This window comes from Leopardus geoffroyi, chromosome B1 (assembly GCF_018350155.1).
Source record: "Leopardus geoffroyi isolate Oge1 chromosome B1, O.geoffroyi_Oge1_pat1.0, whole genome shotgun sequence".
Classification (NCBI taxonomy): Eukaryota; Metazoa; Chordata; class Mammalia; order Carnivora; family Felidae; genus Leopardus; species Leopardus geoffroyi.
The window spans coordinates 20,082,588-20,106,083 of record NC_059327.1 but is presented as its reverse complement, the minus strand read 5'-3'; positions in this window follow the sequence as shown (position 1 = coordinate 20,106,083).

Below are 23,496 nucleotides of genomic sequence, written 5' to 3'. Positions count from 1 at the left end.
GGAATCACTCAATAAACTATTGACAGTCTGGCCTCTTTTCCCACCACTTAACCTTTTGCCATCTTAGTTCAGGTTACAGCAAATCCTTGGAAATGTCTGAACGCTCTGTGTTTACTTCTGTTTGCTTCGAATGCTGCCCTTTCCTCTTTTCCCACACTCTTCCCTTGGCCTTGTTTTTCAGTCTTTAAGACGAACTCAGGCATTATTTGTTCCTGTGAATATTAATAAAGATAAGCCTCACTAAAATGGAAAAAGGAGGAGAGTAGAGCAAGTTAGAAGGGGAAGCCTTACCCCTCGACTTCAATTACAGGAAGAATTGTCAATTACAGAACCCAAAAGAAGAATCATCAGCAGGAAAGATCACCACTTATAGGCCCCAGCAAGGGAAAGATGTACTTTGCATCTCCTACAAGATATCACTACCCCTGCAACTCAGCCCATTAGAAACCATCATCACCAGGACTTCTGCTTTTTTCCCCCAGTGGCCTTTTGTTCAGAACAATGCCTTCCAGCTTCCTCCTTCTGCACAAAATAGTGTTCCTCTTCTCTGCTTGTTGGACTTGCCCATGGTTTTGCCATAGCTTGTGTACCCCAAATTGCAATTCTTGAATAAATTATTATTGAATAAATCCATTTTTATTTTTCAGATTAACACTCCCAAAAACCATCTTCGAATGATCTCCTGCATTACTCGTTCTGTAGCTAATTGTGTGCTTTTTCAGGGCAGGAACATATGTAGCTTATCCATCTTTGTTTCACCTATACCCCTCCCAATGCCTGCTTCAGAGTAGACCCTATGTAAATGTCTGTTAACGTGTTAAGATTCTGAAGCCTGAAGTTTAGCTGTGGGATAATGAAGAGAGTGGAGCATTTAGGAGTTAGACTTGACTACTTAGGAGGGGTTGTGGTAGAAAAACAGGAGGAAGAAAATTCGATGGGTAAAGAATATCATATCATGGAGGCCACTGGAGGGCCATTACTTATTTATATATCAGCCATCGATGCAAAGACACTGTGTGCTTGGTGATAGAGAATACAAAAGATGCTTCGACTCAAGGCCTGATCTTTTTTTTCAAAGTCAAATCTATAATTTTATATCTTATAGTTTGTAATGTTTGGATAGTTGGTTTCCATAATAAAATTATTAGCTAGTAACAGATTACTTAAACAGTGTGCCTATAAAAATGCATAATTAGATACTATTTACTATTCAATTATATCAGTAAATAGTGATAAACTGAAGTTAGCAAAATTATCTCAGTATACCTATATGTGATAGACAATTCTTATCGAGTTACTGAATTTCAATATGCCAGAAACGACTTCCCACTAAAACAAATTATTAAAGATGATTAATAACTAGATTAAATATCAACATTCTTATGGGTTATCATAGTCTATGTCATATATCTAAATATGTATAATTCATACTTGATTTTTAAAAATTTAAATCCAAGTTAGTTAACATATAGCGTAATAATGGTTTCAGGAATAGAATTTAGTGATTCATCACTTATATGTAACACCTAGTGCTCATCCCAACAAGTGCCCTCCTTAATGTCCAGAACCCATTTAGCACCCCCCCACCCAAACCCCCTCCAGCAACCCTCAGTTTGTTCACTGTATTTAAGAGGCTTTTATGGTTTGCCTTCCTCTATGTTTTTATCTTATTTTTCCTTCCCTTCCCCTATATTCATCTGCTTTGTTTCTTAAATTCCACCTATGAGTAAAAATATATGATATTTATCTGTCTTAGATTGACTGATTTCGCGTAGCATAATATAGTCTAGTTCTATCCACATCGTTGCAAGAGGCAAGACTTCATTCTTTCTGATTGCCGAGTAATATTCCATTGTATATATATACCACATATTCTTTATCCATTCATCCATTGATGGACATTTGGGCTCTTTCCATAATTTGGCTATTATTGATAGTGCTGCTGTAAATATCGGGGTGCATGGGCCCCTTTGAGTCAGCATTTTTGTATGCTTTGGATAAATACCTAATAGTGCAATTGCCGAGTCATAGGATAGCTCTATTTTAATGTTTTGAGGCATCTCCAAACTGTTTTCCAGAGTGGATGCACCAGTTTGCATTTCAGTCTGCCTTCCCACCAGCAGTGCAAAGTGTTCCCTTTGCTCTGCGTCCTCACCAACATTTGTTGTTTCCTGAGTTTGTTAATTTTAGCCATTCTGACAGGTGTCAGGTGGTATCTCATTGTGGTTTTGATTTGTATTCCCCTGATGATGAGTGATGTTGAGCATCTTTTCATGTGTGTGTTAGCCATCTGGATGTCTTTGGAGAAGTTTCCGTGTCTTTTACTCATTTCTTCACTGGATTATTTGTTTTTTGGTTCTTTATAGATTTTGGATACTAACCCTTTATCCGATATATCATTTGAAAATATCTTCTCCCATTCCATCAGTTGCCTTTTAATTTTGTTGATTGTTTCCTTTGCTGTGCAGAAGCTTTTTACCTTGATGAGGTCCCAATAGTTCATGCTTGCTTTTTCAAAGAGGTTGTTGCCTGTTATCTTCTCTAGGATTTTGATGGCTTCTGTCTTACATTTAGGTCTTTCATCCATTTTGAGTTTATTTTTGTGTCTGGTGTAAGAAAGTGGTCCAGGTTCATTCTTCTACATGTCGCTGTCCAGTTTTCCCAATACCATTTGCTGAAGAGACTGACTGTTTTACATTGGATATTCTTTCCTGTTTTGTCAAAGATTAGTTGACCATACAGTTGTGGGTTTAATTCTGGGTTGTCTAATCTTTTCCATTGATCGCTGTGTCTGTTTTTTTTTTTCCTTTGTTTTTTTTTTTTTTAATTTTTTTTAATGTTTATTTATTTTTGAGACAGAGAGAGACAGAGCATGAACCATGAACGGGGGCGGGGGGTCAAAGAGAGAGGGAGACACAGAATCTGAAGCAGGCTCCAGGCTCTGAGCTGTCAGCACAGAGCCCGACGTGGGGCTCAAACCCACGGACCATGGGATCATGACCTGAGCCAAAGTCAGCGGCTTAACGACTGAGCCACCCAGGCGCCCCTCCTTTGTTTGTTTTTAAGTTTATTTATTTTGAAAGAGAGAGAGGGAGAGGCAAAGAGTGAGAGGGAGACAGAGAATCCCAAGCAGGCCCTGTGGTCTCAGCATGGAGCCTGACATGGGGCTTGAACTCATGAACCATGAGATCATGACCTGAGCTGAAATCAAGCGTTGATGGTTAACCGACTGAGCCACCCAGGCACCCCTATATGTGTGTTTTTGTGCCAGTACTGGACTGTCTTGATGATTACAGCTTTGTAATACATCTTGAAGTCCATAATTGTGATCCCTCAGCTTTGGTTTTCTTTTTCAACATTACTTTGTATATTTGGGAGTCTTTTCTGGATCCCATACAAATTTTAGAATTGTTTGTTCTAGCTCTGGGAAGAATGCTGGTGTTATTTTGATAGGGATTGCTTTGAATATGTAGAATGCTTTGGGTAGTATAGACATTTTAACAACGTTTGTTCTTCCAATGCATGAGCATGGAATGTTTTTCCATTTTTTTGAGTCTTCTTCAACTTGTTTAATTTGCTTTCTACAGTCTTCAGTTTACAGGTCTTTTACTTCTGTGGTTAGGTTTATTCCTAGGTATTTTATGGTTTTTGGTGCAATTGTAAATGGGATCGATTGATCTCTCCTTCTTCTGCTTCATTATTGGTGTGTAAAATTCCAACTGATTTCTGTACACTGATTTTATATCCTGAGACTTTGCTGAATTCATGTATCAGTTCTAGTAGGTTTTTGGTGGAATCCTTTGGGTTTTCCATGTAGAGTATCATGTTGTTTGCAAAGACTTCTTCCTTGCCAATTTGGATGCCTTTTATTTCTTTGTGTTGTCTGATTGCTGAGGCTAGAACTTCCAGTACCATGTTGAACAAAAGTGGTGAAAGTGAATATCTCTGTCATGTTCCTGTCCTTAGCGGTAAAGTTCTCAGTTTTTTTCCCATTGAGAATGATATTAGCTGTGGGCCTTTCATATATGGCCTTTATGATGTTGAGGTCTGCTCTTTCTGTTCTTACTTTCTTGAAGGTTTTTATCAAGAAAAGATGCTGTATTTTGTCAAATGCTTTTTCTGCATCTGTTGAGAGGATCATGTGGTTCTCACGCTTTCTTTTATTAATGTGATGTGTCACGTTGATTGATTTCCGGCTATTGAAACACCCCTGCATCCCAGGAATAAATCCCACTTGATCGTGGTGAATAATTCTTTTAATGTATGGTTGGATTTGATTTGATGGTATTTTGAGAATTTTTGCATCCATGTTCATCAGGGAAATTGGTCTGTAGTTCTCCTTTTTAGCAAGGTCTTTGTCTGGTTTTGGAATCAAGCTAATACTGGGTTCATAGAACGAGTTTGGAAGTTTTCCTTCCATTTCTAATTTTTGGAACAGCTTCAAAAGAATATGTGTTAATTCTTTTTTAAATGTTTAGTAGAATTCCCCTGGGAGGTCATCTGGCCCTGGACTTCAGTTTGTTGGGAGACTTTTGATTACTGATTCAATTTTCTTTACTGGTTATGGGTGTGTTCAAATTTTCTATTTCTTTCCGTTTCAGTTTTGGTGGTTTATATGTTTCTAGGAATTTATCCATTTCTTCTAGATTGCCCAGTTTGTTGGCATATCATCGCTCATAATATTCTCTTAATAGTGTTTGTATTTCTGCAGTGTTTGTTGTGATCGCTCCTCTTTCATTCGTGATTTTATTTATTTGGGTCCTTTCCTTTTTCTTTTTGATAAACCTGCCTAGGGGTTTATCAATTTTGTTAATTTTTTTCAAAAACAATCTCCTAGTTTCATCAATCTATTTTTTTTTAATTTCAATATCATTGATTTCTGCTCTAATCTTTATTGTTTCCCTTCTCCTGCTGGTTTTGGGATTTATTTGCTGTTCTTTTTCCTGTAAGGTTAGGCTGTGTATTTGAGACATTTCTTCCTTCTTTCAGAGGAAGGCCTGGTCTTCAGGGCCTTCATTGAAGTAAATACTATGCAACAAGAAGCAGTGTAGCATGTAGTATAGCTTCTGGAGGCAGACGGATCAGGTAGTCATACCTGGCTTTCTATGAGACTTTGGGTAAGTTATTTAACTTCCACGTATCTCCATTTCTTCTGCTATAAAATGGGATGATACCTGCTGGAATTATGATGAAGATTAAGAGAGTCAGTAAAACCCTTTTCAAAGTTCCAGATAAAAATAGTAACTGCATCACAAATGTTAGCTGTTATTAGCTATCCAAGTGCCCTGAGAAAGACAAACAAAATACTATAGCAGGATGTAGTGGCCACATGTTGCAGGAGTTAGGTGCTCCTATCTTGTTCTAGGGTTCAGAAGAAGCTTAATAGTCAAAGTGACATCTGAGAAGTGCGGGTGAGATTTTAACAGATGGAGACGGGAGAGGATAGGCATGTCTGATAGGGGCAACAGTAAGGACAAAGGCATGGAGCTGGAATAGTGCAGGGCTGTGAAAGGAGCAGTCAGTGGCCTTGCTGATCGGAGCACGGGACTTGCAGAGTACCATGGTGGGAGCCAGAAGTGAGAGGGCAGACTGGGGTCATTTTGTAGCTAAAGAATTTGCAGGAAATCAGAAAGCAGTCATGGGGGATTAAATAAAGGGGGTGAGATGAATAGAGCAGTACTGCAGGATGGTTATTCTGCAACACTCAGCATGTGTAGTGCAAGCCCTGAGCCTTGGCCTTTTTTTTTTTTTTTTTTTTTTTTTTTGGTAATACAAATAACTGAGAAAAGACAGTTATCTCACATAAACACATTGACAGCCACAAGACCAGATAAAGAGCCATGCCATGGCCCCCCACTGAGACTCCTTTATGATCTTGGTTGATTTCAATAACTGATCACTTGGGCCACTTTCCTTTTCTCTTCCTGCTCTTGAAATTTGAACTCTTAGGTTTTAAATTCTCCAACAAAGAGGGAGCCTACAAAAACCCTAGGCTGCCACCCCTGACTCCAATAAAAGCAGAATCCCTTGACCTGTACATATGTGCGTGCTCACCATCCCCACTCCCCCTACCCTGTGGGACCTCGCTGTGTGCCCCAGATGTGCTGTGTAATTTCCAGTCTTATAAATAATAAACTTCTAGTTTTTTTTCAAAGTTTCCTGTTGTTGTTGAAGGGCATCTAGCAATCATAATAGAAAGCACAAGGGCCGCTCCAAAACAACATTGGTTGTTGATAGGCTGAGACCAGCTCAAAGCAGTGACGAGTTGTGTAAGTGATACCGAAACCTTCTCACTGGAGCTGTGGCTCTTTACATAATGTAGGGCTCCAGTTGGCTTCAAAATCTTAGGAGACATAGTTAAACTCATGATTCCTGGTGGCACCATAGATTCAGGATGGGTCCATCTTACCTGACTCAGAAAACAAAACCACAGCCAATAATTTAGTAGGTTAGTATCCTTGTGTACTATTATCACATCTTTTCCAATATTTTCACAATACTTCCCTTTGTCTTATACCATAACAATCTGTGTCGTGATGAAAAAGTTCCCAGAGCCATGAACAGAAGAGACAGGATAAGAGGGTGCTCATGTTGGCTTTTCTAAGTGACATTTGGCAAAACCTCAATTTCCTCATCTCTTAAAACTTGGGTTAGTAATAGTACCTCTGAAGGTTATGAGGATTTGATGGTGTAATCCATGTAGAGTGGTTACAAGCACTCAGTAGATATTAGTTGTGACTGTCACCAGCCTGTTATTATGTGGTTGTCATCACATTCTCAGGAATGTTGGGAGCATGGAATGGATGCCTGTTCTGAGGGAATGAATGTGGAGAAACCAGAAGAGCAGGAACTGAGCCATACAACCATATAGCAAGGGGGGAGAAAGAAAAATGAAGAGAGGAAGATGAAAAAGAAGGAAATAACAGGGTTACAGTAAAATGACAGAAATCAAAAACTCCAGAAAGAACAATATTACTTAATATTGAAGGTGTTCAGGAGAGCAGGATGGAGGGACGGCCCCTGAGTTAACCTACAAGTGATGTGTGGGGAAGCGTTTTCAGCAGAGCAGTGGAGAGGGAAGTTGGCTTGACCTAGAGAGTAGGTGGAGAGGAGGTATGAGCAGTTTGCTGTTGACTGTTCGGCTGCACAGGAGGTAAGTAAGGGATGGTACATTCTGCACTTCTGGATTTCATTCGGTCTTGCTCAGCCACTATATATGCATAGAGGTACAGCACACAGTTACAGAAAAACAAAATGAGACCAACTTCATTTGTGGAAACCTGAGACAATACTTTACCCGAAAATCAAGATAAATTCATGACTCTTCTACTCTCATCCTCAGTTTTTAAGTTAAACAGCTGCTTTTCTTCTTCATTAATGTCATTTTCAGCTCCTCCCAAGTGTCAGTGGTTTTCAGTAAGTCTTCTAGGTTCTTGATGAGTTGAGGAGGGTGAGGAGGTGTGAAGAAACACTGTTTTCAGCACAGGGAGGATTTTGAAATTCTGTTCACGTGTTTTTCAGTAACAGTTCCAAGTTTTCAAGGTTATTCAATGACAGGGATCCTTGCGCAATTTTCCAAACTTCACTGGTAAGAACCACTGAAGATATTTGTTTAAGATACTGATTCCCAGGGCCTTCACTTAGCGATTCTTACTCAGAAGATCACCCTTGGGATCCAGGAACATGTATTTATATTTATTTATTTTTTATGTTTATTTAGTATTTAAGAGAGAAAGAGAGCACAAGTGCAGAGGGGCAGAGAGAGAGGGAGACACAGAATCCAAAGCAGGCTCCAGGCTCTGGGCTGTCAGCGCAGAGCCTGACGCGGGGCTCAAACTCACGAACTGTGAGATCATGACCTGAGCCAAAGTTGGACATTTAGTTGACTGAGCCACCCAGGCGCCCCTATTTTTTGACAAATGTCAAAAGTGATTCTTATGGTCACGCAAATTGGGAAACACTGACCTACTTTTGTGTATTCATTGCTGGCAGCTGGAGAAGCCTGTTTCCCAAACTTCTATCCCTCCTAAAAATAAAATATTTTTTAAAAGGAAAATATGACTAGATAAAATATTTATACATATATTATATGTATTGTATACTTCTGTCATATTTATAACTAAAGATAGGTAAGAATAGTCAGACAAATTGTATATTAAATGAGAAGAGGAGTGTGTAGGGGTGGAGAGATGCAGCCTACTGCTGCGATAAAACAGGAAGCCAAAATGTTAGAAATCTAATGTTGCAAACAGCATTTTATAAAGTGCAAGAGCTTCAGAATCATGTCTGAAATCTTCTTTGATGTTCAGTTGTAAACGGTGTCTTCGGACTAGATTTAGGGGAGAAACCAATTATGCTTTAAAGTGTTCTTGTAAAAGGCTTTAAGTGAATGAAAATCCTTGTATGTGGCTGCAGCAATTTAAATCGAAGGCTTTTAACAAATTACTAACCCTTCTCCTCTTAAAAACGATCTTTCATTTGAAATGAAAATTTAAGTTGTTATTTATGCTCTATTAGCATCCTTATGCAGAGACCGAACAACATGTTTCACATTTCCAAGTTTTTATCTCTTGATTTTTCTGGAAGGAATAAACTACTCCATTGATTTTTTAAAAGCAAGGTAAAACAATTCATTCGACAAGGGATACTGGACTTTCTCCCTCAGTTTTCTGGTGGCAAAAGATTACATTTAATAGTGAAATCGGCATGAGAGCAGTAAAGTCTGCATTGGGTCCAGATCAGTTCCTTTAACTTCATTAAAATCCCGTTCTGTTGTTTGGATTAAAAGAAAAACAGAGGAGAAACATTTATTTTTTATTTTTTATTAAAAATTTTTTTTTAAGTTTATTGTTTTTTGAGAGAGACAGCACAAGTGGGAGAGGGGCAGAGAGAGAAGGAAAAAGACAGAATCCCAAGCAGGCTTCTCACTGTCAGTGAAGAGCCCAATGTGGGGCTTGAACTCACGAAACCACAAGATCACGGCCTGAGCCAAAACCGAGAGTCGGGCGCTTAACTGACTGAGCCAACCAGGCGCCCAGAGGAGAAACATTTAGATCTGATACAAAAAAAAAAAAAAAAAAAAAAAAAAAAATCAGCAAGTATTTATGATGCAGAAGGAAAAATGGAGGAAATAGAGCTGAGATTATTGGAATTGATAGGCAATAATTATGTCAAAAGCCATGGGACTGTTACAAATACTATGTTTTTAACACTATCAACAGTAGCCAAAGTATGGAAAGAGCCCAAATGTCCATCGATGGATGGATGGATAAAGAAGATGTGGTATGTATGTGTGTGTGTGTATATGTGTATATATATATATATATATATATATATATATATATACCCTCAAGACCCATCCATGTTGTTGCAGACGGGAGATTTCTTTCTTTCTCATGGCTTGAATAATATCCCACTGTATGTGTAAATATTCCATTGTGTATGTGTGTATATATATCATATCTTATTTATCCATTCATCCACAGATGGACACTTAGGTTATTTCCATATCTTGGCTATTATGAATAATGTTGCAATGAACATGGAGTGCAGATATCTCTTTGAGATACTAATTTCCTTGCCTTTGGATATATATATATATATATATATATATATATATATATATATATACACACCCACATATACACACACACAGTGGAGTATTACTCAGCAATCAAAGAAGAATGAAATCTTGCCATTTGCAACTATGTGGATGGAACTAGAGGGTATTATGCTAAGTGAAATTAGTCAGAGAAAGACAAATATCATATGACTTCACTCATATGAGGACTTTAAGATATAAAACAGATGAACACAAGGGAAGGGAAGCAAAAATAATATAAAAACAGGGAGGGGAACAAAACAGAAGAGACTCATAAATGTGGAGAACAAACTGAGGGTTACTGGAGGGCTTGTGGGGGGGGGTGAGCTAAATGGGTAAGGGACATTAAGAAATATACTCCTGAAATCATTGTTGCAGTATATGCTAACTAACTTGGATGTAAATTAAAAAAATAAATAAAATGATAAAAAGAACCAACCAAACAAAAAATACTATGTTTTTAAAATTGGATTAGCTAAGTTTTTTTACTGAGAAGGAAAAAAAAAAAAGACTACATGAAGGTAGCCCATAATGGCTACAAGTCTATAGTGACTTTTCACTCTATTTAATGAAATTAAAGCTATAGTTGTTATACATCCTGCTGCTACCAGGAAATAGCATCCATTCAATTTACATCTGTAGTTATATTAAGTTTTTTCTGACATCCTGATTTTCAGAATCCTTTAAGAAATATTGTTTACTTTTGTCTCATCTGAGCCCAAAACAACAATAAACAACTTTTATTCTGTAATTTTTTTCCTTCCCAGCATCATTCCTTCTATTAAGGAGTGTGTAGGGTGACTGGTAAGAGAATTGCTCACAGAATTAAGTCAGATGTTCAGAACATTTCAGGATGATGTTGGTAATTTGGTCAGTGAGATATAATAAAATCTTACTAAATGTGGTATCACCATGAATCCATTTTGGTATCTTGTTGGATCTGGCACCCCAAAGTTGACAAATTACTTAATAAAATATGCTTCCATTGATGAGTTTACAGTTTTTAGATGTGCTCATCCTTCTTCCCTCCGGCTTTCATTTATTCGTCTGTTTATTCATTTGTTTACATGGAGCAGTGGCTTCCAATCTAAGATCCTGAGGCTCCTGAAGACTTTTTTTGTTGGTGTTAATCTATTCTCAAAGTCTCTGTTATTTTTGTTTCTCATTAAAGCATCACAGCAACATTGCTATTTATTTATTTATTTATTTATTTATTTATTTATTTATTTATCCATCCATCCAACTTTATTAAGATGTAGTTGACATACAACATTGTAGAGGTTTAAGTTGTTGGTTTGACACACTTATATTTTGATAAATTATTACCACAGTATCACTAGTTAAGACCTCCAACACCTCACATAATTACGTTTTTTGTTTTTGTTTTTTGCAGTGAGATCATTTAAGATATACTTTCTTAGTAACTTGCAAGGAGATGATACACTATTGTTGACCATAATCACCATGCCGTACATTAGATCCCCAGAACTTATTTATATCATATCACTGGAAGTTTGTACACTTTGACCAGCATCTCCCCATTTCCCTCACTCTCCCAGCCCCTGATAACCACCATGCTGCTGTTGCTATGAGTTTGCTTTTTAAAAAAATTCCACAAATAAGTTGGATGATACAGTATTTGTCTTCTCTGTCTGACTTACTTCACTTAACGTAATGCCCTCAAGACCCATCCATGTTGTTGAAGACGGGAGATTTCTTTCTTTCTCATGGCTTGAATAATATCCCACTGTGTATGTGTAAATATTCCATTGTGTATGTGTGTATATATATCACATCTTATTTATCCATTCATCCACAGATGGACACTTAGGTTATTTCCATATCTTGGCTATTATGAATAATGTTGCAATGAACATGGAGTGCAGATATCTCTGAGATACTGATTGCCTTTGGGTATATACTCAGAAGCAGCATTGCTGGATCATATGGTAATTCTATTTTTAATTTTTTCAGGAACTTCCATACTGTTTTCTATAGTGGAAAACATTCCCACTGACAGAGCACAAGGGTTTCCTTTCTTCTACTTCCTCCCCAACACTTGTTATTTTTTGTCTTTTTGATAATAGCCATTTAAAAAGTGTGAAATGGTATCTCATTATGCTTTCAATTTATATTTCCCTGATGGCTAGACATGTTGGGCATCTTTTCATGTACCGGTTGGCCATCTGTATGTCTTCTTTGGAAAAATGTCTATTTAGTTTCTCTGCCCACTTAATAGGATTTTATTTATTTTTTTACATGCTATTGAATTTTATGAGTTCCTTATATATTTTGTTCCTTATATATTTGGATATTAACCTTTTATTAGATATACAATTTACGAATATTTTTCTTTCTCTCTTTAGATTGCCCTTTCATTTTGTTGATTGTTTCTTTTGCTGTGCACAAACTGTTTAGTTTGATATAATCTCACCCATTTATTTTGCTTTTGTTGTTTGTGCTTTTGGTGTCATGTCATATCCAAAAAGTCATTACCAAGCTCAATGTTGAGGAGCTTTTTACTATATTTTCCCTAAGTTTTTTGGCTTCGGGTCTTATGTTTAATTTTTTAATTTCTTTCAAGTTGATTTTGTGAATGACATAAGATGGGGGTCCAATTTCATTCTTTTGCATCTGATTATACAGTTTTCCCAGCATCATTTATTGGAGAGATTATCCTTTTATCCTGAATTTTTTTGACTCACTTGCGAAACTTTGGTTGACCGTAGTATATGCAAAGGTTTCCTACTGAGCTCTCAATTATGTACCATTGGTCTACATCTGTTTTATGCCAGTACCATATTGTTTTGATTACTATAGCTTTGTAGTACAGTTGGAAATGAAGAAGTATGATATCTCCAGGTTTATTCCTTTCTCAGGATTGCTTTGGCTCTTTGGTGTCTTTTGTCGTTCCATATGAATTTTAGGATTTTTAAAAATATTTCTGTGAAAAATGCTATTGGAATTTTGATAGGGATTGCATGGAATCTATAGATGGCTTTGGTGTAGTATAGACATTTAACAATATTAATTCTTCTGCTCCATGAACACAGGATTTCTTTCCATTTGTTTGTATCTTCTTTAATTAAAATTTTTTTTTAATTTAAAAAGTTTATTTATTTATTTTGAGAGAGACAGTGTGAGAGGAGGAGAGACAGAGAGAAAAAAAGGGAGTGAGAGGATTCTAAGCAGGCTCTGCATCATCAGTGTGCAGATCAGAGCTTGACATGGGGCTTGATCTCATGAACCATGAGATCATGACCTGAGCTGAAATCGAGAGTCAGGCAATTAACTGACTGAGCCACCCAAGTGCCCTGTGTTTTCTTTTTAAATTAAAAAAAATTTTTTAAATGCTTTTTTATTTATTTTGAGAAAGAGAGAGAGAGAAGGAGAGAGAGGCAGAGAGAGAGAGAGAATCCCAATCAGGCTCCACACTCAGCACAGAGTCTGTCATAGGGCTCCATCCCACTACCATGAGATCATGACCTGAGCCAAAATCAAGAGTTGGATGATCAACCAACTGAGCCACCCGGGCTCCCCTGTTTGTGTCTTCTTCAATGTCCTTCATCAAAGTCTCGTAGTTTTCAGTATACACATAGATCTTTCACCTTGGTTAAATTTATTCCAAAGTATTTTATTATTTTTGATGCTATTGTGAGTAGGATTTTTAAAAATTTCTTTTTCAGATATTTTGTTGTTAGCATATAGAAATGCAACTGATTTCTGTATGTTTTTTATATATAAGATGATGTCATCTACAAACAAAGACAGTTTTGCTTCTTCCTTTCGGATTTAGATGCCTTTTATTTCTTTTTCTTGTCTAATTGCTCTGGTGAGGATTTCAAGTACTATGTATGCTTAATAGCAGTGGCAAGAGTGAGAGCCCTTATCTTGTTCCTGGTCTTAGAGGAAAAGCTTTCTACCTTCACCTTTGTGACTGATGTTCACTGTGGGCTTATTTATCTGAGGTACATTCCTTCTATAGCTAATTTATCAAGAGTTTTTGTCATGAAAGGATGTATTTTGTCAAATGCTTTTTCTTCATCTTACTGACATGATTATTTGATTTTTATTTTTCATTCTACTAAAGTGGTATATCACATATATTGATTTTTGTATGTTAACACATTCTTGCATACCAGAGATAAATCTTACTTGATCATGACATGTGATTCTCTTAATGTATTGTTGAATTCAGTTTGCTAATATTTCGTTAAGAATTTTGTATTTGTATTCATCAGAGATGTTGGCCTATAGTTTTCTTTTCTTGTAGTGTCTTTATCTGACTTTGATGCAGGGTAATTGTGGCCTCACAAAATGACTTTGGCAGTATTCCCCCCTCTTCAATTCTTTGTAAGAGTTTGACAAGGATTGGTGTTAGTTATTTAAATTTCTGGTAGAATTCACCAGGGAAACCATCTGGTGTTTGCCTTTTCTTTGTTGGGAGATTTTTGATTACTGATTGAATCTTATTATTGGACTATTCAGGTTTCCTATTTTTTCATGATTTAGTCTTGGTTGGTTGTATGTTTTTGGGAATTTGGCCATTTCTTCTAGGTCATCCAATTTGTTGGCATATAATTGCAGTGATTTTTATGATCCTTTGTATTTCTGTGGTCAGATGCAATGTCTCCTCTTTAATTTATGATTTTATTTATTTGAATTTTCTTTCTCTTTATTAGTCTGTCTAAAGGTTTGTCAATTTTATTTATCTTTAAAAAAAACCAGATCTTAGTTTTTTTTGTTGTTTTCTAATGTTTCTCTGGTCTGTATTTCATTTACTTTTGGTCTGATCTTTGTAATTTTCTTCCTTCAGAAAACTTTGGGCTTAATTTGTTCTTCTTTTTCTAGTTCCTTCAGATGTAAAGTTAGGATCTTTATTTGAGATCTTTCTTTTTTTCTTAATGTAGGCGTTTATCACTATACACTTCCTTCTTAGAACTGCTTTTGCTACCTCCATAGGTTTTGGTATGTTGTATTTTCATTTTTGTTTGCTTCAAGATATTTTCAATTTATCTTTTTATTCTTGCTTTGACTCATTGGTTATTTAAGAGTGTGTTGCCTAATTTCCATAAATTTGTGAATTTTTCAGATTTCTTCTTGTATTTATTTCTAGTTTAATACCATTTTGGTCAGAAAAGATAGTTGATTTCAATCTTCTTAAATTTGCTATGTCTTTTGATCTGTCTGGAGAATGTTCTGTGTGCTTGAAAAGAATAAACATTCTGCTGCTGTTGGATGGATGTTCTGTGTATGTCTACTAAGTCTAAAGTATGTATGGAATATCTGTTGGTCTGAAGTGTAGTTCAAGTCCATTGTGTCCATATTTATTGTTTGTCCCAAACTCCTAAGGAATCCTTTAATGTAAGAATGGGAAGTCAGGTCTGGCGATATCCAAAAGTTGTATTTAATATTTTTAGAATGTCAACAAATTATACATTCATAAAAGATAAAGCTATACAGATTTTTAAACTATGGATGATTTTCTTTAATTCTATTCAGTATGAAGTCAACACAGTATATTAATGTTGGTTATCTCATACTGATTAGAATCTCTAATGCATAGCCTTATAAATCTTTGATTAATTAAAAATAAAGTAGGTAACTAAGTAAATATACTTTCTTTAAAAAAGATTTTCAAACAACTTCCTGTCCTAGAGTATCTCCTTCAAAAATTGGGACACAGTAGGTACTCCTTTAGTTGAGCTCCACTAACTGATTCACCCAACAAACCAATGTTCTCTGGTATTCCTATAAAGCGTACTAACTAATGTCCACTGCAAACTGAAAACTCTTGAGGTACTCTTCATTTTTTTTTATCTCTTATGCCCATATATTTCTGCTCCCATAATACACCTTGTATATTTTCTAAAACACAGTTCTGTTTGTTGCAAATGTATTTATGTCATTTGTTCCTGCTACCATGATTAGATGATTAGATAATTAGATAATTTAATTAAATAGTATATAAGCTGAGAAAATGAATATAATAAGAGTACTGTTGTTTCTCTAAAAAATAAGCTGGATACATTGGAAAGATGAGACAATAAAACAGTTGCTGCTAGATTAAATTGTAGGCAAACAACTGGAAACAAATGGGAAAAAACTGTAAAATCTGTGACTCAGTTCTTGGATTGCTTTGCCCCAGTTTTCACTTTATAGAACGTGAAGCTAGAAAGCAAGGACAATGCATCATTGGCATGGTTTCTGGAAGAAGAAACTCCAGTGAATCTATACAAAGCTTTGAACCTGTATCAAAATATTGGCAAATTTATTTACACAGGTAGCTTTTAAGTTAAAAATAAGTTTTGTAGGTATACATGTAATACTTTTAATGATTCCTCCTCTTAACTGAAATGTTTGATTAAGCTACCCATTACTGATCTCACTCTTATTGAATAAAAGGTTTTTTTCCATTTTTTGCTAACCAAAAATATACTTTGGTGAGAATGGATTTATAAATATAATAATTTGTTTGATCCTAAGGGATTATATTAATAGACCTCAGCAGTGAACAAACTTTAGTATGCCTAAAATCTCTTGAAGAGCTTACTAACAATACACATTCTTGGGTTTTAAGGCTGAGATTTTAATTCAATAGGTCCAGTGGGGAACAGGAATTACATTTTTAGTAACATTAAAGGAATGTTGTTTAAAAGAGGATAATCATTGTTTAAATGAGAGCAATTGTTTAAAAGTGGGTAATACAAGGGATACAGGAGTGCTGATGAAGAGGGGCACATGTACCCCAATGTTTATAGCAGTGCTTTCAACAATAGGCAAATTATGGAAAGAGCCTAAATGTCCATCAACGGACGAATGGAAAAGAAGATGTGGTTTATATATACAATGAAATACTACTTGGCAATGAGAAGGAATGAAATCTGGCCATTTGCAGCAATGTGGATGGAACTGGAGGGTATTATGCTAAGTGAAATAAGTCAGAGAAAGACAGATATCATATGTTTTCACTCATATGTGGATCTTGAGAAACTTAACAGAAGACCATGGGGGAGGGGAAGGGGCCAAAAAAAAAGTTACAAACAGAGAGGGAGGGAGGCAAACCATAAGAGACTCTTAAATACAGAGAACAAACTGATGGGGGTGAGGGAGAGGGGAAAGTGGGTGATGGGCATTGAGGAGGGCACTTGTTGGAATGAGCATTGGGTGTTGTATGGAAACCAATTTGACAATAAATTATATTAAAAAAATAAAAAAATAAAATTCAGCCATTTATACTAAAGAAAAAATAAAAGAATAATAAAAATTGTGTATATTTATATATACAACAACACTTGTAAAAGGTTTTTATTTAACTCAGTAATTAATGAACAATCTAATAGGATGTTACAATGAGTTCTATGAAGAATTCAAAAGTCTACACATATCTACGCAGTAAGGAACACTGAAATAGATTTGCTTCCATAGAGTTAAAAGTGACTTCCTGATGCAAGGTGGAGGGAAGAAAAAAATTAATTATATTTCCATCAGAAGTCAGTCATTTTCTTGTCTATACACAAGAATCATTTGTCTTGCGGGACACCTGGGTGGCTCAGTCAGTTGAGCGTCCAACTCTCCCTCAGGCCATGATCTCACAGTTTGTGGGTTCGAGGCCCACATCAAGCTCTGTGCTGATAGCTCAGAGATGGTAGCCTGCTTTGGATTCTGTGTCTCCCTCTTTCTCTCTGCCCTTCCCTCGCCTGTGTTCTCACTCTCTCTCTCTCTCTCAAAAATAAATAAATAGACATTAAAAAAAAAGAATCATTTATATTGCCATCAGTGGTCTGCAATTTACAGAATTACAAATACCTCAAACACAAGAAAGGCTCAGGGACCCCATAGAATCAGATAACCCTAAAGATTTTGCTATCCAAGGTGGAGTTTGCCACCAAAGACATCTGGTTAATCTCTTTGGTCCATTTGAAATTTTTTCACAATTTTTCCCTATAATATTTTGCTCTGGCAATTCTAATACATTGTGGTTAACGAGTCATGATCTGAGGTATCCTTTTAATAGCCTGTAATCAAAGTTGTTGAATGATTTCCCCCATTAGAGAGAATACGAATATGTCCATGTATGTGAATATGATGAAAATGGCTTACTATCTGTAAGTAGACTTGAAGTTCCTGATTTTCTTAAGGTTATTAACATTTCTGGAGAATCTACCATATGTCGAGCAATGTATTATGCTTTATAATTTAATCCTCCATTGACTTTTACTTCCTCTTCAATTGAACCACACGCTCCCTTGGCTATAAACTTAACTCTTCTATAACCGAAACCTACTTCCAATGTTGAGGTCTCTAATGTCCCTGTTCTTTTCCACTCTTGCTTTTCTTACTGTCAATTCACCTTCTCCTCTATCTTTTTGAGTCCCCAGGATTCTGACAATTCCTTTTTGTAACAAGAATATGGCTCCTCCTAGTTTTGTTTTGTTTTTTTTCCCTTTCCTAACCAACCTAGATAAATCCCATCAACCCTTTTCCTTCCCCCACTTCTAGTGCAACTGCTTCTTTGCGTTCCTGCCATATGTATCATGCTACATGACCTTAACCTGGCTATTTACAAACTATAAATCTTAACTTCCTGTAAAATAGGGATAATAATAGCATATACCTCATAGGAATGTTAAGAATGTTAAGTGAAGCTTTCCATATTAAATGAAGGTAACTTTTTGAAATATATTGGTGAGATTTTTTTCTGTGCTCTGTTCTGACTTTTCTGTTGCTCAACTCAAGGCATCCATTGCCATGGAAAGCATTAGGAGTATGATAGCAGAAATTAAAAGTAGGTAGGAACTTATTAAAAATCAGTGTTCTTATCAATTCCAAGATAAGAACTTGAAACCCATAACCTGATGATAGTTCTGAGAAACAACTTACTGAGGTTGATCTGGTTTTTAAAAGCCTAAAAGATACTTTTCACATGTTCAAGAGTCAAGGTTGGTTGCATAGCATCCTATAAAGATTGGATTATAAATTTTAGTTGGAGAGGGTGGAAGGTGTCAAAGAAAATATGGCATCAGAGCTAAACCAGTAAGGAAGACTTTATGCAAGGCTATTGCAGTAAGGGAGAGACATGAGAATCCAGTCTGAATTCCATCTCACTGGAACAAAGGGTTTTGGGGATTTTAAGAGGTAGGGTGCAAGGGAGATCATGGGCCATCTGTGTTTGCTAATTGAGTTTAACCAAAGGAAAACACAAGCTTTCTTGTATCTCCATAACAGGAGGTAGTTTTATAACATGGATCAAGGCACCTCCAAAGTTAGACTCATACTCTCCACAGAGACTGGGAGATAGAAATACTCCTGTGAGGATTAGATTTCAAAGGAATGGCTCCCAGATCCTTGAGAAAGACATTCCTGGGTTGTAAAAGTGGCAGGAAGCTTTAAAAATGATTTGTATCTCAAAAGGACAGAAATAATTTATAGTGACAAGTTTTCTAACGTGAACGTTCTAAGAGAAGGGAGGTCAGGGGCCTAGTGTCGGGAAGAAGTCTGTCTCAAGTTTAGTCAGGCTGAGGGGAATGTCTTATTAAAGGTATGACGTAACGGGCAATTCCCACTGGACAGGAGGGTAGCGTTCTTTCATGCCTCGGTTAGAAAGCAACTTCCAAATGTTCTGACCAGTCACTCAGTGTTCCCCCGCCTGCATGTGCACAGAGGGGAGGGGAGATGAGGGGTAAAGGGGAGGTTGGGGGCTTTGTTGTTGTTGACTGTGGGGTGGGGGAGGGGAGGAAGAGTTTAGGAGGGTGCAGTTGGAGTTTCAGCTGTCATTTCCTTCCCTTTCCTTTTGTGCTGTTGTTGCTAGAATTTGCTTTTTAGATTATAATATTATCATAAACTAGGAATTGTGGGAATAGGCATCACTGGGTCTGAGTAATTAGTCTTTCTTTCCTGTCGTCTAAGTTTCGGTATATTCAAAGAAATCTGTATTGTTTTTTCCCCTCCCAAATTTGGAATTTAGACAGTCCATGTAGCTACATTCAGGTGATGTGTCCCCCTGAATACATTTTAGGATCATTTATAAATCTATAAGCAACGCTATGCTACCCTTTTTTTTTTTTTTATAATTTTTTTTTAACGTTTATTTATTTTTGAGACAGAGAGAGACAGAGCATGAACGGGGTAGGGTCAGAGAGAGGGAGACACAGAATCTGAAACAGGCTCCAGGCTCTGAGCTGTCAGCACAGAGCCCGACGCGGGGCTCAAACTCACGGACCGCGAGATATGACCTGAGCCGAAGTCGGCTGCCTAACCAACAGAGCCACCCAGGCGCCCCTATGCTACCCTTTAAATATAAATATGACCTACATCTCTTGGAGAAAGGACTACACACGTGTAAAAAATGGGAATTTAAATACAACCTGATACTACTGGAGTAAAATGTATCCACTTTCTTATTTGTCCACAAGGGGCTGCTGTTTCCTTTCCAGTAACACAAGGCAGCAGATCCCAAGAACCCAAGGTACTCTAAAAAATTGCCATAGTTCCTGTTTTATAGTTATTTAGTTTTCAGGGTGCTATTAGGTTTGTCCCATAGAAAGAATGTGTAGGATTTTTCTTGTAGAAACACAAATTTTAGCAATAAGTTAGCCCCAAATTCAGCATTGTTAGAGTGAGGGTATGCCTTTTTGCCTTATAATTTCATTTATAATTATTATGTTTTTAGTGATACTAACAGACTTATAAAAACATCATTATATTATATACCCAATGACTGTGAAATCATCTGCCTTGAAGCATAGCAAAATCATCAATCAGCAAACTGGGTCTAAAATGGGACCATTTTAAGAAAGCTATTTACACTGTAATTTGCAAGTTGATTTTTTTTTTTGAAATTAAAACATTTCTAAAATGCACTAACTATGATTGTTTAAAAAAAGTAATGGCTCTTTTTATGGTAAGGAAATAAATTGAACCACTGTGCTAGAAAGTGCAGAAAACAAATCAGCTTTCTTTATAAATAGATTTTACTGCTGGTTTAGAAATTACCTTATGTGCTTTTCAGATGATGGAAAAATGAAATCAGCTTCTGTTTGCACTGTGAATGCAGCATGTTTGCTGTGTCACTTTCCAGAGGATTATGGAATGTAGGGAGGTCAGGGTTCTCGAAATGTAGAATTCTAAGAAGTAGCAGAGTGAGAAAGCGAAAATAAAGCAAGCCTAGTTGTTTAATATATGTACTGATGGAGTTGAAGGGAAACCCTGGATTCGGAGCTAGCAGATCATGTTCTGACTTTGACGGAGTCACAGCAGGACTGGAACTCAGTGAAGGCCAAGGCCGACTGGGCATCAGGCTGACTGGCATCAGAACATGGAGAGAGAGGCCTCTCACTGGCCAGACGTTATGGCCAGATGTTCAGTGCTCAGTGCTAACCACGATGCTTATGTACATCCTGAGGGCAGGGCTGACCCACAGTCTGGACTTTCTGGTGACTCTGTGATCTCATTCTGATGGGCGTGGTTAAGCAGTCTTAGAGGTGCTATCTACGGATGCTGGGGTGAGGAGCATGGAGATGTTTTCTTTCCCTAACAAACATTCTTTGGTTGTCTATGTTAGACAGAAGCACCCCAGAGGAGCAGAGACAGACTCTTCAGATGTGGGTTAGAGGTTTGACTCTGTGGAATGAGAGTTCTGGAGTGTCCACTTCAAGAGGGGAGGGAGGAAACCACGTATCAGGATGACAGGTGACTCACTAGACTGGATTTCTAAAAAAAGAGAATCCTTAAACCTTAGCCTCCTTGGGCATTACCATCGTCTGAGTGGCTTAAACAATAAACATGTATTTCTGTCATTCCTGGAGACTGGGAAGTCCAAGATCGAGGCAAAGCCAGCATCTAGTGAGACTTGCTTCTAGGATTCCTGGTAGCTACCTTGTTGTGTCCTCACCTGGCTCAAAGGACTCTGGTCTCTTCCTTTTCCCATAAGAACACTAATCCCACTACACATTCCCTACCTCAGGACCTCATCTAAACCTAATTACCTCCCCAAAGCCCAGCCTCCTAATACGGCCTCTAACACCATAGGGCTTCCCACTATGAATTTGGGGAGGGTGCAAACTTGCAGTTCTTAGCACCTTTATCTAGTAACAACCAGTGTCCCTTGGATAAAAACCTAGCTTCTAGAAAAAGACTTAAAAAATTGTGCCTTGGTTCTTGTCCAAATTGTCTGTCTGGACTTGTTAAAAACAAGGCACACTGGACTATTTCCTCTAAAGATTTGTTTATTCTTACCCTATTATATTCACAGAATTTTTACAGAATGACATCCACAAGCCTCCTAATAGCTTAATCTATTATAGGAGGCTTTATAACACTGTTGGTAAAAGCATGTGCTTTGAAATCATACAGTCGAATTTATGAACAAAGCTAATGCCAAGTGCTTTATGTACATTATATAATTTGAGCTGCACGAAACCCTATTGTCAGCCACTCTCACTGTTCCACTTCTGCAGAGGAACTAAATTTGAGAGACTTGCCCAAGTTTGCACAGTTAATAAGTGGTATAGCTGGGATTTGAGTCAAGTCTGTCTGATTCCAGAGCCTACTTACCATTCTCTTACAATACTTTTTAAGTCCCTGAGAGTGCTAACATCTTTTCATTTGAAATCTTATGTCTTTTTGGGTAGCAGCTTTTTAAATCTGTGAATAGGGCACCATAAAGCAGACAAGAAAGTCTTTCCAAACTTCAATATTCATGGTGAGAGAAGAACCAGTTCTGTGGTTGTCAATGCAAAAGCATCATCTGAAGGCTTTCTCTTCTAACACACAATCAAAACCAGGAAAACAACAAACAAACAAACAAGCAAAAATCCAAAGCCTAGGCAGGTTCCCCTGGCATTATCAAGACCAGTCTCTGTGTGGCCGTCTTCCTTGTCCTCCTCTCTGATAGGTGTTCTAGTCCTTTCTTGCACCAGAGTGGAGTGGCCAGATCTAAGAGTTCATTTGGTCATGGGGAGAAGTAGAGGGAGAAGGTCTCTGGCCTATTTTGGCATTAGACCACGTTAGTAACAGAGTCCTTCCAGCCTTGAGTTCAGCCCATTAGACCTCTCTCTGTGTTTGGGGAAAGTCTCTGGGGAGTAATAAAGCGTTATTTACACACCTTTCTTTGGGACATGGTGGGAAAATTTGTTCCCTGGCCAAATACCATCTTAACCACTTCCATGATAACAAATTTCATTTCTTTTGTGGAATGGAAATCTAAATGGAGGTTTGAGGAAACAAAGTATGGTGAAAGAATAAGAAGGTCAGTCCTTTACCATCTTCTTGTAGGGATGTTGATTATTTCCCCCTTCGCTTTTCACCGAATTCTAGACTTTCATAAAGTGGTGTTTACGTCTGATTGGATAGCAGTAAATTAGACCACCACCTGGAGGACCACTGGGAACCCTCTCTTGTCTGCCAGAAATCCCACTATTTGGAGATGGGAGCTTGGAAGCCTGCTAATATTTATGGAATGTTAAGTGCTAGCCATATTAAGTAATTTTGAGTATGTTTACATTTGACCCTCACAATAATACTCTGAGGTACATGTTACTAGATCCGTTTTAGAGACGACAAAATCTACGTTCAGAGACACTAAGCACTGCAGCTAACAAAAGATGGTGTTGAGGTTTGCAGCACTTCTAGCTAACTCTGGACCACCATATTTATGCCATCTTTTCACTAGAAAGTTCTCTCTTTGATTCTTCAAAGCCCTTGGTTTTCAGGAATTAATCTTCGACTGTTGATTTCACAGGAAGGAACTTCCACGTGAAACTTTGTGGCTGAAATTAGAGATTTGGAGCTTGAGAGAGGCACAGGGGAGGGTTTCGTAGGTAAAATTCATGTCGTTTGTGGGGTCCTGAAAGTCTGTCTCCAAATTCTTTGTCCTGTTGACTTTCCATATTAGT